The following is a 14,440-nucleotide window of genomic DNA, read 5'->3' as shown; positions in this document are numbered from 1 at the left end:
TTTTTAATGGAGAGAATTGCTTATAATAATTGAATATTATATTTTGGTTGTTTTTTAATGGGTCATGTCATTATTGATATATGTTTTCAATCTGGTGATTAAATGGGGATGATTTCAGTTCTGATGAAGTTCCTAAGTTTGGGACGAAATTGCATAACTTGTTTGTATGGTGTGGTAATATTTATAGTAAAGTGTAATAAAATATCTGTGAGCCGGTTTAGTGTCTTTCTTTTATTTTTAGATGGTTTTACAAGCCCTTTCAAGTTTGTCTTTTTGTCAAGTTCATAGTTTGTCATTTTATTATCACTTGTCATCTGGGGTATGAATGACATAATTGGCTGACTCTATTGCCCAGATGGATCATTTCAGCGTGCTATGAGGAATTTGACTGTTACTTAAACAATTCACACAACTCTAGCTGGTTTTAAATATCATAGCCAGCTGAGTGGAGATTTGTTCTCTTAGTTGGAGAGAAATGGTAGTATTCACCCAGGACATGTTATTCCGGACCGGTTCCTGTTTCTGAGAATTTGTTATTTCCATCAGTATCAAGCAGTTTTGCTGATATTCATCTTAATGCCAGACCTCCGATTTTGGATGACTGGTTTAAAAGGAAGGTTTCTTTCCCTTCTAATGCACCTGTAGAAAGTGGAATATTGTCAACTCAGCTTCATGAATTTGAAAAGAAGCTGGTTAAACATCGTAAATTACAGCTAGAAAATATAGGTTTACTTCAGCAGACCAAAGTTTCACTTACCCAACGCTGAAATTTCCCAGCCGAAAGGACCGACAACTTCACAAGGCCAATATCTGAAGCACCAAGTTTTCGTGCGAGGTAAGTAACCGCTTGGCCATCCTGTTGAACTTTGCCCCTTACCCCCGTGGTAGTGCGATCTCAGAGTTGGTATATTTAGTTGGGGGGTGGGTTTAGTTTTGCTTCATTTTGTTGTTTTATTTGGGATGGGCAAGAGGTTATCTCATATAAAAAGTCGGTGTTGTGCAGTTTTCTGTTCTTTCATCTCAGGGAAGTGGGAGTCGGGTAAGTGAAACGTCGGTGTTCTGAAGTAGATCCGAAAATACATACTTCCCAGAATCTATTAGAAGTAAGTAAGTCCCGAACGGTCTGATGTCATGGAAGTTTAATTTTGTGGTTCAGATCTGCACTGCGAGCTTATTGCACTGTTTGACCAACATGTTTGTGAGTTAATGGAGGTATTGGTTAAACATAAACAGCAAGTTATGGACCAGCTAATGATGAAGATTTCAAGACTTCATCAATCCATCATGAATGACCTTTTATTTGCCAACTATAGAAACAGGTACCATATTATATGTGGATAAGACGATTTAACAGATAAGAGTGAAAAAAGAAAAAAAGCTACAGAGAGACAAGCCTGATAACGTCCATGATAAAGTGTATGGTCTTCAGATGTTTTTTATGCTAAGGGTGATACGGGTGGAGACCGGTATTTGGATAGTAATCACCATGTTTTACATGGAGATAGTGCTCGAGAAGGGACTGAATATGAACTCCCTTTAGAACAGCCCACAGTGGAGAATATACAATCCATGCAACCCCAGGTTTGGAGGGTTTTGGAATTATTGATGCAAATATGAACAAGCAATATATGACACCTAGAGGCGTCAGTAGGAGTTAACTGCAGGTGTACCTGGAGGTGTCACTTAGATGTAATGAGTTAAAGTATGTCATTTTAGCTATACAGAAATTAATTAAGATGTTGCAAACTTGTCGGAAAGAGATTTTTCTTTTGACCCTGCTGGAAGGACGTTGACTTTTGAGACTTTGTTTAATTTGAAATTATATATTAGGAAACTGAATTGTATTCTCATTTTTGATGAAAACAGTATATCTTTGTGGGAAAAGGAAGAATTAAGCAAACCAGATGCATTTAACCCACCCTTATACACCTTATTGCAGAATTTTGATAAGGTTTGTGATTTTGATATCAGACAATTGTTGAATAAACCAGTTTCATACCCTTGGTATAATACAAGTACTAGAGTCTGGGAACTTTTACTTGAATTATGTTCCAGTAAGGAGTTACAGATTAAGAAACCCAATAAGAGAGAGGGGTGGTTATTATGAATAAGACCAATTATGTTAACAAAATGTTTGAGTTTTTATAGGGTGAGTCTTATGAAGAAGTTTCTAAAAATGAGGTATTGGTGACTTACCAAAAATAAATGGCTTGCTTTTCAACATGGTTATGCAAGGGCGCATTATGGAACACATTTACCATTCACGTGGTTTAAAGCAACCGCCTTATACCCACCATTTTTGCTAACCCCAAAATATATAAGGACCAGATTAACCCCCCCCCCCCGACATCCTATTGTGGATGTGGATGCTGTATCTAAAACCTACCCCATCACTAAGTATCTGGATTAAAAGCTGGGATGAATTTGCCTTCCTACCACTGTAAGGATTCATGGGATTTTTTTCAAAGTGCAGGGATGTGATCTATTATGACAATCTTATATTTATTACAATTCATGTGAAAGATTTACATATAGTTATACGCCACAGTTTAGGTTTATAATGGTTTTATGAATTTTTTATGGATGACATGGGCCTTGAGGCTAGAGAAGCAAAAACTATGACAGATTTAATGGACATAGTCTTGAATTATAAGTATTTATTTTTTAAAAAGTCAGTATTTTTGTCAGAAGACAGGGGTGGCACCATGGCAATGGGGGATAATTGTACATTTGTTTTTGCCAATATACTTATGGCAAAGCGGGAAAAGAAATTTGTTTTTAAAGATTATTGGTCTTTTTACACTATATTGGATGATGCCTTTATTATTTGGCACAATATACCGTGTAGAATTGATCAATTTGTTTTGACTATAATAATACAACTACATTTTTTTTTTAAATTTACTATGATATTGACAACAATTTGATCAATTATTTGGATGTTTTGATAAAGAAGGATTTTGAAAAATCATAGATTTGTGCCAAATATTTCTAGAAGTTACTTATTCTAATTCTTTTTTTCATTCTACTAGTTGCCACCATAAACACCGAAGGAGAGCTATAGTCAAAGGGCAGTTTGTTACACTAGCAAGGATGGTTTCTGAATAGGACACTTTTTTGAGGAATGTGACAAATTATTAAATATATTTATTCGGGTCCCCTTTACATTACCGAACCGACACTTCACCGACACGCAGAAGAACGAGACTAAACTACCGACAAGTTGATCGAAAAGGTGATTTGCCGACAGCCGAAAGACCGACAAGGGTAATGTGTGAGCGCGACTCGGTAAGTGTGCGATAGTGACTGAGTTAGGAGCGATCAGGTAAGTGTGCGATATTGTGGGATTTTGGGTTGGGGTGTGGGAAAGGTGAGTGTGTGGTAGTGTCGGAGTTAGGGTTCGGGTAAGGTAAGTGTGTGATAGTGACGGACTGTAGTTTAGGGACGGGTTAAGTGAGTTAGGTTTAGAGTGCGGGTAGAGTGAGTGTGCGATAGTGACAGGCTTTATGTTTTAGGGTGGGTTAAGTGAGTTAGGGTTAGGGTGCAGGTAGGTTAAGTGTGCGATAGTGACAGTCTTTAGGTGTAGGGGTGGGTTAGGTGAGTTAGGGTTAGGGTGTGGGTAGGGTAACTGTGCGGTAGTGTCGGACCTTAGGGTTAGGGTTTGGGTTAGTGGATATGTCATTGTGTGTCATGTGTAGTTTACGTTGTTTGTGTTGGTATAATTGTGTTCGGTTTTGTGAGTTGTCGGTGTTGTGTGTTTTCGGTTATTTGGGGTCGGTGTTTTGTGTGTCGGTGAAGTGTCGGTTCGGTAATGTGAAGTAGACCCATTTATTCATAGGGGTTACCCTTTGGGGTTTGTGATCCCACTTATGACAGAAGTGCTCACAACGAGAAGAATGGGGACTTTTATGCACTTGTTATACAGGTACTGAGTGTGCTAAACAGACTATGGATGATAATAATAGGTATAATAAAGCCATGGTTAGGACATACCCTTGATAGTGTCCCTATCAGGAAAAATTTGGAGAAAAAAATAGGGTGTGTTCTTTTTAAATAATTATTTGAAAAAGGTGGGTGCAAAACCATCTATAATGTTTAGGAGGGGTAAATGTTATAAAAAAAATTGGATCATGGTAGGGATATTATGAGTATGAATTTCACAAGTAAAAGTGGCACTTTTAAATGTGTTTCCTGTTCTCGGTGCCTTTTTTGTTTTGGTTGATGATTGCCTTACCTTGTAAGAGTGAAGGGTAAAAGCTAAAAAAAATTTAATTGTAGCTCTAAGGGAGAAGTCTATTTAGCTAAATGCCAACACTGTCCTTCATTTTATGTGGGTAAGACAGAAAGGAAGTTAAAAGAACATATTTATGAGCATATGAGAGCCATAGCGAAATGTAATAATACAAATGCATCATATAAGCATATATCAAGATTTCTTTCCTACACATTTTTATTTTTTGTAGTGAAAAGGTGAAAAACAGTCCAAGGGGTCCCTGCTGTGAATTATTGGACAAGATGAAGTTGTGGTGGCAAATTATTTTAAATGCATATGAATTTCCAGGTTTAAATGATATGGTGTCCTTGTCTTGTATTTTTAAAATGTGCTCATATATTTTTATGAGAAGTTTTGGAGTTTTTGTGTTATAAGTTCAATTATTTAAACAATTAATTAGCTAAGTATTATTAAATAAATTTTTAATGCAGATAATTATTTATAATTATGAAATATTGCATTTTGACTGTTCTTTTAATGGGTAGTGTAATTTTTGGTATATGTTTTAAATTTGGTGATTGAATGTGAATGATTTTGTATGTGATGAAGTTCCTAAGTTTGTAGTCTGGAAAGCACCTAACCTTTTTGTATGGTACAATGTTGTCTCCAGGGTGTTTCTTTTTATTTGGAGTTTGTTTGTCCTCCTGTCAAGTTTATTTGTTTTGTTTTTTTTTTGGGGGGGGGGGTTATTAAGGCAATCAAGCTTTTCAAGTCTAGTAGGTTGCTGGCCATTCAAGTGCATTTACCTACAAGGCCATCACCCTTGCATATAGATTGGCCAACCTTTTATTTTAAGCTGGGCTATGTGCACATCTTGCACCATATGCTCGCATACACGAAGGTCCTAGGCAATGCTTGTTCTTAGTGATCCTACTTCAAGGGACTGCAACATGTTAAGTCTCTGCTCACTTTGAGACATTTTGTCAGCAGTGCCAGTTCTCAAGTTCTACTCTCTGTGTCTTTAACTGACTCATACTGTCTCTCGTGAATGGCTATCTCTGAGGTCCAGGTTCAATAATGAAAATTGCATTGCATTTGAAGAGGCCATTCTTGCAAATGTTTGCAGATATTTTCTCATAATAAGTATGGTCACCAGACCATCCGTCAATGTCATGCTTTCTTGATTTGGTGTTTATACCATAAAAGCTCAAGAAATGGTTGGTTTGCTATTGACTATACTGTAGAGAACAGATATGATGATTATACTTTTCTCTTTCAAGGGGTCTGATAAAAAGTAAGAAAACTTCTGATCTTTTTTATTGCAGTAATACCGAAGCTAACAGCTTGCAACTAATGTTTCTTAACAAGTATATGTCATTTGCCCCATGCATTACTTCATATTTTCAGCCTTTTCAATGCAATAATATCTGATTGCTGCAAATGTGCCTCAGTATCATTAACTGCAAGACATGTAAGCCTTAGGCTTCTGTGCAGTTGTGAATTAATGCCTTTGTATTTTTCTTAATGTGTGGTCTGTTCTGCAGACAGCAACATGGCTTTAGGATAGTGTAACACAAATGCCACTACTCACTGGTCATTACATACTCACAACTTTCATAGGTAAGAATGGGAGATTCCAGACTGGGCAGTTTTTACAAACAAGTAAAATGTACTTGTTTCTATTCAACAGGAACTGCTGCTTATGAAAAAATAATTTTTCTTGAATCAAATTATTTGACCTGATTCTGATATTATAAAGCTAATAGTTTATACAGGATTAATGAGAGAGTTGGTTGTCAGAATGCAAAGTAAGTTTGAATTTCCACAAGGATTTGTTATTGTATTAATAATTGTATTAATAATCTGGGTATCCTCTCATTTCAAATATCTTGATGACTTATACAGCTGAAAATGCTGTTATGTTTTCCATGGATGACCTATTGTTTACATTCTCCAGTTCATCAAGTTTGAGAACTGCACCATCTGTGATAATATAATCTCATAATACCTGCAATTTGTTTGTTGAACAAAAATAATTGGTAAAAAGCAAAATTGATTAATTATATCTCCAAGGCAAGCTGGAATCCATTCAAAAGAAATGCTGGAATATTAAAAATGGTGATGTCAATGTGCAAGGGTCAATGTGCAAGGCAGTATCCCTGATCAGGTTCCCGGGGACGCATATTCTTCTCATAAATTTTAGAAAAAAGTACTGATCCATTTTCAGAAAAACATAACTGTTTTCAAATCTATCAAAATTTAAGTAGGTTCCTAGAATACCAGAGAGTAGAATACCAGAGAATAATACAATGAGAGCACATTTGTCAGAAGTAGGTTATGCGCTCCACTTGTATATGAAGATGTCAGAGTTTAAAGTAAGCACATACTTCAGTTGTGATGCCAGATAGACAGTTGTCCTACTTGCTTCTCCATGTAAACACTGTATATATGGTTGCCCTGCTTGCTTCACCATGTGAACACTGTATAGATGGTTGCCCTGCTTGCTTCACCATGTGAACACTGTATAGATGGTTGTCCTGCTTGCTTCCCCATGTGAACACTGTATACATGGTTGTCCTGCTTGCTCCCCCATGTGAACACTGTATAGATGGTTGTCCGGCTTGCTTCCCCATGTGAACACTGTATAGATGGTTGTCCAACTTGTTTCCCCACGTGAACACTGTATGGATGGTTGTCCTACTTGCTTCCCCATGTAAACACTGTATAGATGGTTGTCCTTCTTGCTTCCCCGTGTGAACACTGTATAGATGGTTGTCCTGCTTGCTTCCCCGTGTGAACACTGTATAGATGGTTGTCCTGCTTGCTTCCCCGTGTGAACACTGTATAGATGGTTGTCCTGCTTGCTTCCCCGTGTGAACACTGTATAGATGGTTGTCCTGCTTGCTTCCCCGTGGGAGCACTGTATAGATGGTTGTCCTGCTTGCTTCCCCGTGGGAGCACTGTATAGATGGTTGTCCTGCTTGCTTCCCCGTGGGAGCACTGTATAGATGGTTGTCCTGCTTGCTTCCCCGTGGGAGCACTGTATAGATGGTTGTCCTGCTTGCTTCCCATGTGAACACTGTATAGATGGTTGTCCGCTTGCTTCCCCATGTGAACACTGTATAGATGGTTGTCCTGCTTGCTTCCCCATGTGAACACTGTATAGATGGTTGTCCTGCTTGCTTCCCCATGTGAACACTGTATAGATGGTTGTCCTGCTTGCTTCCCCATGTGAACACTGTATAGATGGTTGTCCGGCTTGCTTCCCCATGTGAACACTGTATAGATGGTTGTCCGGCTTGCTTCCCCATGTGAACACTGTATAGATGGTTGTCCTGCTTGCTTCCCCATGTGAACACTGTATAGATGGTTGTCCGGCTTGCTTCCCCATGTGAACACTGTATAGATGGTTGTCCTGCTTGCTTCCCCATGTGAACACTGTATAGATGGTTGTCCTGCTTGCTTCCCCATGTGAACACTGTATAGATGGTTGTCCGGCTTGCTTCCCCATGTGAACACTGTATAGATGGTTGTCCGGCTTGCTTCCCCATGTGAACACTGTATAGATGGTTGTCCGGCTTGCTTCCCCATGTGAACACTGTATAGATGGTTGTCCGGCTTGCTTCCCCATGTGAACACTGTATAGATGGTTGTCCGGCTTGCTTCCCCATGTGAACACTGTATAGATGGTTGTCCTGCTTGCTTCCCCATGTGAACACTGTATAGATGGTTGTCCCGCTTGCTTCCCCATGTGAACACTGTATAGATGGTTGTCCGGCTTGCTTCCCCATGTGAACACTGTATAGATGGTTGTCCGGCTTGCTTCCCCATGTGAACACTGTATAGATGGTTGTCCGGCTTGCTTCCCCATGTGAACACTGTGCTTCTTCTTTCTCCAGATTGAAGTATATGTTCACCAAGGAATGCGACCACCTAATGATAACTTTCCTTGCAAATGTTTTTGATACAAGGTGTTTATCAATCATATGGATGTAAAGGTATGTAGGAGGATCTGTCTCTAAACAGTGGAAGTAAGTTTTCAGAACTAGTTTCATCCGGCCAAAGTATTCATGAATTTGTATTGTTTGTTTTTTGTCCTGTGTTTTAAATCAGATATACCTGTTGCTCAGGTTGCTGCAGAGAGATTGATCTACTGACAGCTGAGATATTGAGAAAAAATAAGTGTTTATTCTCATTTTCCGTCTGCATTTTGATTTTAATATCTCTGTAATCTGTACAACTGTACTTGTACAGCTATACCACACAAAAAGAATATCTCTTAATGTTGACCTCAGTTGCAGTGAAATCCTTTGTCTAGAGACCTTCTCTGTTTTCTTAGTGACATTAAGTTTTCAGAACTAGTTTCATCCGACCAAAGTATTCCTGCATCTGTATTGTTTGGTTGCTGTCCTGTGTTTTAAATCAGATATACCTGTTGCTCAGGCTGCTGCAGAGTGATTGACCTACTGCCAGCTGTGATATTGAGAAAAGATAAATGTTTATTTTCATTTTTTGTCTGCATTCTGACTTAATATCTCTGTAATCTCTGCAACTGTACTTATTCTTCTTGTGTGTTATAGGTGTATATATCTTAGTGTTGACCTCAGTTGTAGAGAAATCCTTTGTTTGGATGCCTTTTCTGTTTTCTTACTGGCAGTAAGTTTTCAGAACTAGTTTCATCCGACCAACATAGTCCTGCATCTGTATTGTTTGGTTTCTGTCCTGTGTTTTAAATCGGATGTACCTGTTGCTCAGGCTGCTGCAGAGAGATTGATCTCCTGCCTGCTGAGATATTGAGAAAAGTAAGTGTTTATTCTCATTTCTTATCTGCATTTTGATTTAATATCTCTGTAATCTGTACAACTGTACTTATTCTTCTTCTTGTGTGTTATAGCTGTATATTAGTGTTGACCTCAGTTTTAGTGAAATCCTTTGTCTGGAAGCCTTGTCTTTTTTCTTAGTGGCAGTAAGTTTTTTTTAGAACTAGTTTCATCCGGCCAAAGTATGTCTGCATCTGTATTGTTAGTTTTCTGTTCTGTGTTTTAAATCAGTTATACCTGTTGCTCTGGCTGCTGCAGAGAGATTGACTTACTGCCAGCTGTGATATTGAGTAAAGATAAGTGTTTATTCTCATTTCTTCTCTGCATTTTGAATTAATATCTCTGTAATCTGTACAACTGTACTTATTCTTCTTATTGTGTGTTATAGCTGTATATCTCTTGGTGTTGACCTCAGTTGTAATGAAATCCTTGCTCTGGAGGCCTTGTCCGTTTTCTTAATGGTAGTAAGTTTTCAAAACTAGTTTCATCCGACCAAAGTATTCCTTCATCTATATTGTTTGGTTTCTGTCCAGTGTTTTAAATCAGATATACCTGTTGCTCAGGCTGCTGCAGAGAGATTGACCTACTGCTAGCTGTGATATTTAGAAAAGATAAGTGTTTATTCTCATTTTTGCCTGCATTTTTATTTCAAATCACTGTAATCTGTACAACTGTTTCTTCTTCTTGTGTGTTATAGCTGTATATCTTAGTGTGGTAAAATCCTTTGTCTGGAGGCCTTGTCTGTTTTCTTAGTGGCAGTAAGTTTTCAGAACTAGTTTCATCCGGCCAAAGTATTCCTGCATCTGTATTGTTCAGTTTCTGTCCTGTGTTTTAAATCAGATATACCTGTTGGTCAGGCTGCTGCAGAGAGATTGACCTACTGTCAGCTGTCATATTGAGAAAAGATAAGTGTTTATTCTCATTTCTTGTCAGCATTTTGATTTAATATCTCTGTAATCAGTACAACTGTACTTATTCTTCTTCTTGTGTGGTATACTGTATATCTCTTAGTGTTGACCTCAGATGCAGTGAAATCCTTTGTCTGGAGGCCTTGTCCTTTTTCTTAGAGGCAGTAAGAAAAAACAAGTTTCATCCAGCCAAAGTATTCCTGCATCTGTGTTATTTGTTTCGGTGCTGAGTTTTAAATCAGATATACCTGTTGCTCAGGCTGCTGCAGAGAGATTGACCTACTGCCAGCTGTGATATTGAGAAAAGATAAATGTTTATTCTCATTTTTTGTCTGCATTCTGGGTTAATATCTCTGTAATCTCTGCAACTGTACTTTTTCTTCTTCTTGTGTGTTATAGGTATATATATCTTAGTGTTGACCTCAGTTGTAGTGAAATCCTTTATCTAGATGCCTTTTCTGTTTTTTTACTGGCAGTAAGTTTTCAGAACTAGTTTCATCCTACCAAAGTATTCCTGCATCTGTATTGTTTGGTTTCTGTCCTGTGTTTTAAATCGGATATACCTGTTCGCACTGCTGCAGAGAGATTGACCTACTGACAGCTGTGATATTGAGAAAAGATGTGTTTATTCTCATTTTTATTTCATATCACTGTAATCTGTACAACTGTACTTATTCTTCTTGTGTGTTATAGCTGCATATCTCTTAGTGTTGACCTCAGTTGTGGGAAAATCCTTTGCCTGGAGGCCTTGTCCATTTTCTTAGTGGCAGTAAGTTTTCAGAACTAGTTTCATCCGGACAAAGTATTCCTGTATCTGTATTGTTTGGTTTCTGTCCTGTCTTTGAAATAAGATATACCTGTTGCTCAGGCTGCTGCAGAGAGATTGACCTACTGCCAGCTGGGATATTGAGAAAATATGTTTTTTTCTCATTTTTTGTCTGAATTTTGATTTAATATCTCTGTAATCTGTACAACTGTACTTATTCTTCTTCTTGTGTGTTACAGCTGTATATCTCTTAGTGTTGACCTCAGTTGTAGTGAAATCCTTTGTCTGGAGGCCTTTTCTGTTTTTTAAGTGGCAGTAAGTTTTCAGAACTAGATTCATCCAGCAAAATTATTCCTGCATCTGTATTGTTTGGTTTCTGTCCTGTGTTTTAAATCAAATATACTTGTTGCTCAGGCTGCTGCAGAGAGAATGATCTTCTACCAGTTGTGATATCGAGAAACGATACGTGTTTATTCTCATTTTTTTCTGCATTCTGATTTAATATCTCTGTAATCTCAGCAACTGTACTTATTCTTCTTCTTGTGTGTTGTAGTTGTATATCTCTTAGTATTACCTCAGTTGTAGTGAAATCCTTTGTCTGGAGGCCCTGTCCGTTTTCTTAGTGGCAGTAAGTTTTCAGAACTAGTTTCATTCAGCCAAAGTATTCCTGCATATGTATTGTTTGGTTTCTGTCCTGGGTGTTAAATCAGATATACCTGTTGCTCAGGCTGCTGCAGAGAGATTGACCTACTGCCAGCTGTGATAGTTAGAAAAGAAAAGTGTTTATTCTCATTTTTTGTTTGCATTTTGATTCAGTATCGCTGTAATCTGTACAACTATACTTATTCTTCTTCTTGTGTGTAATGGCTGTATATCTTAGTGTTGACCTCAGTTGTAGTGAGATCCTTTGTCTGGAGGCTTTGTCTGTTTTCTTAGTGTCAGTAAGTTTTCAGAACTACCGACCAACGTATTCCTGCATCTGTATTGTTTGGTTGCTGTCCTATGTTTTAAATCAGATATACCTGTTGCTCAGGCTGCTGCAGAGAGATTGACCTACTGCCAGCTGAGATATTGTTTATTCCCATTTTTTATCTACATTTTGATTTAATATCTCTGTAATCTGTACAACTGTACTTATTCTTCTTCTTGTGTGTTATAGCTGTGTGTCTCTTAGTGTTGACCTCAGTTGTAGTGTTCACCTCAGTTGTAGTGAAATCCTATGTCTGGAGGTCTTGTCTGATTTCTTAGTGGCAGTAAGTTTTTTAGAACTGGTTTCATCCGGCCAAAGTATTCCTGCATCTGTATTGTTTGGTTTCTGTCCTGTGTTTTAAATCAGTTATACATGTTGCTTTGGCTGCTACAGAGAGACTGACCTACTGCCAGCTGTGATATTGAGAAAATTATTATTTTTTTGTCTGCATTTTGATTTACTATCTCTGTAATCTGTACAACTGTACTTATTCTTGTTCTTGTTTGTCTCCATCCACCCTCCCTGTTCTTCTTTTGAAGTTAGTGTTAGTGGATCTGGAATTGCCTGCCCCTCCTGTAAGTCTGTATTTGAACACTTTTCCTTAGTCCGTCTCATTTGCTCACTTAACCGAATACAGTGAGATCATATTCTAGTGTTCACTCTACATAATATAGATAGAAGATTTGAGAGGACCAACCCATTTAGGGTCTTCCTTCCTTTCTCCTTACACTTTACTAACAAAAAATTCATCTGCTTTTACTGTATTTGTGTTTCCTCCTACTTTATTTTGCTTTTGCCTCTTGTTAAAAGTACTCAGTTTTATTTATTCTGCTGCACTTATTACTGCTTGGTAGTAGCCTGATTAAATTGAAATGGTTATTCTAAGTCTTTTGGTTTAAGAACTTGGGCTTCATACTGGTTGTTTTACATTAAGAAGGTTTGTGGTTTGCACTGTTGTGGCAGGACAAGTAGCTTACATCCTTCTAAGCTGGGAATTGCTGATTGAAAGCTCAGTGTCTGCTATTCTAAAAGTGTATTAGTTCTGGTTTAAGCACTTTGGTTTCAGGCTAGTTATTCTACATTAAGAAGGTTTGTGGTCTGCACTCTTGTGGCAGGAGAGGCTGTATTCTGCCCTTCTGAGCTGGGAATTTCTGGTCACAGGCTTATAGTGCCTGCTTATTCGAACTTTTCTTTTTGAAATTGATGCACCTTGTTGCTGTAGCATAGGACCAGATTCTGGCCTGCTGAATCTAGCTTTGTTTGTATAACTTGAGCAGTGATCCAGGCCATCTTTTTTGGAGAAGGTTCCCCTGCACCCTAGTAACGGGAGTGTGCAGTTAGAACTTGTCTGATTGAAAGACTGCTGGAACAGGGCTCAGTTTTGAGTTTCTTTCTGGTTAATTGGGTAACTTGTTGGATCAGATTGTTTGTTTGTTTTCTAATGTTTTATATTGCACTTTATTCATCTGCTTTTACTTGTATTTGTGTTTCTTCCTACTTTATTACTAGGGGCATTGACTACAACTCTAAACTGAGAAATATAACAATAAGCATCTTTTTATGCGCATTTAAAGTGTTTTGATTATATCTGCTTTATTTTCTGAAAAATATATATATACTTGTTTCCTGCCTTTCTAAGCTAGTATAGTCCAGTTTTCAGGTTAGTGCTGAATTCAGGGCCGTTACAAATCTCTGTGTTTGCCCATACTTTACTTGGATAGAAGGAAGTTTCTCTGTTCACCTGTGAGAGAGGGGAGCTTTGAGCAGCCTAGCTGTCCCTGGAAGAGTGGTTTCAGCCCAGAAAGTAGTAGTTTATTGGCCATTTTGGGCTAATTTCTATCTCTTTCATTTCCCTGCTATAAAAACTGCATTTGCCCAGTTTTGTGCACCAGGCAGCATTGGTTAGCTAAGATATAATTATTCCTGGCTCCACAAAGTCTCCTCTTCAAATTTTCCCTTGGAACTAGACGAACTTTCAACTTAAGCACTCAAGCCATTCATTTCTCAGCCTGGCACTTGCTCAAAACTCATAGCAAGCACTTATAAACCGTAGCACTACAGAAGGACAAGGCTCTCTATTCGACCTTACCAGCCATTTAGTAAAACAGTTTAATGTACCTATCCAGTCATGTCCAAAGGGCAGTTTCAGGTGTACTCTCCAGTCCAACTGGTGAATCTGGTCATTTTGAGGCAATGTTACAACTGTCTCATGTACACAGACAACCCTCTCCTCCTACCACAAACACTAATACATGCGAGAGATGCACTTATACAGCCAAACTAGAGGCTAAGCTCTCTCTCAACCCAAGACTAAATTAGATAGTCAAGAGGAGAAAGGAAATACTGGCATCACACCACCAGTCTCAAATAGACCCATTAAACCAGCACCGGCAAAAAACACATGTAAATACACGAAAAAACACTCTGAGGCTTTACATAAAAATCTGCAAAAGCAACAGAACCCTCCAAAGCAGACATTCAAGCAACCTCCACCCCCATCACAAACCATGAAACACTTACTTCACAAAACCAGTGTGCCATGCAATTAAAGCCCTCAAGGCAAAATAACATACCCAACATACTAGTAATAGATGACTCTATAGTCGGGCACACTGACGTTCTACTCACTAGGCTGAATAAGGAGAAGGTTACTGTTAGCTGCCTGTCAGCTGCCAGGATCTGCCACATAACACAAGCACTCAGGTCACTCCAGAACAAGTACAAATGCAACTCTGTCAGTGTCCATTTTGGTGTGAATGGCCT

Source organism: Protopterus annectens, chromosome 5.part0 (genome assembly GCF_019279795.1).
Source record: "Protopterus annectens isolate FY-2018-M chromosome 5.part0, PAN1.0, whole genome shotgun sequence".
Classification (NCBI taxonomy): domain Eukaryota; kingdom Metazoa; phylum Chordata; order Ceratodontiformes; family Protopteridae; genus Protopterus; species Protopterus annectens.
Note: the sequence above shows the minus strand (reverse complement) of the source record.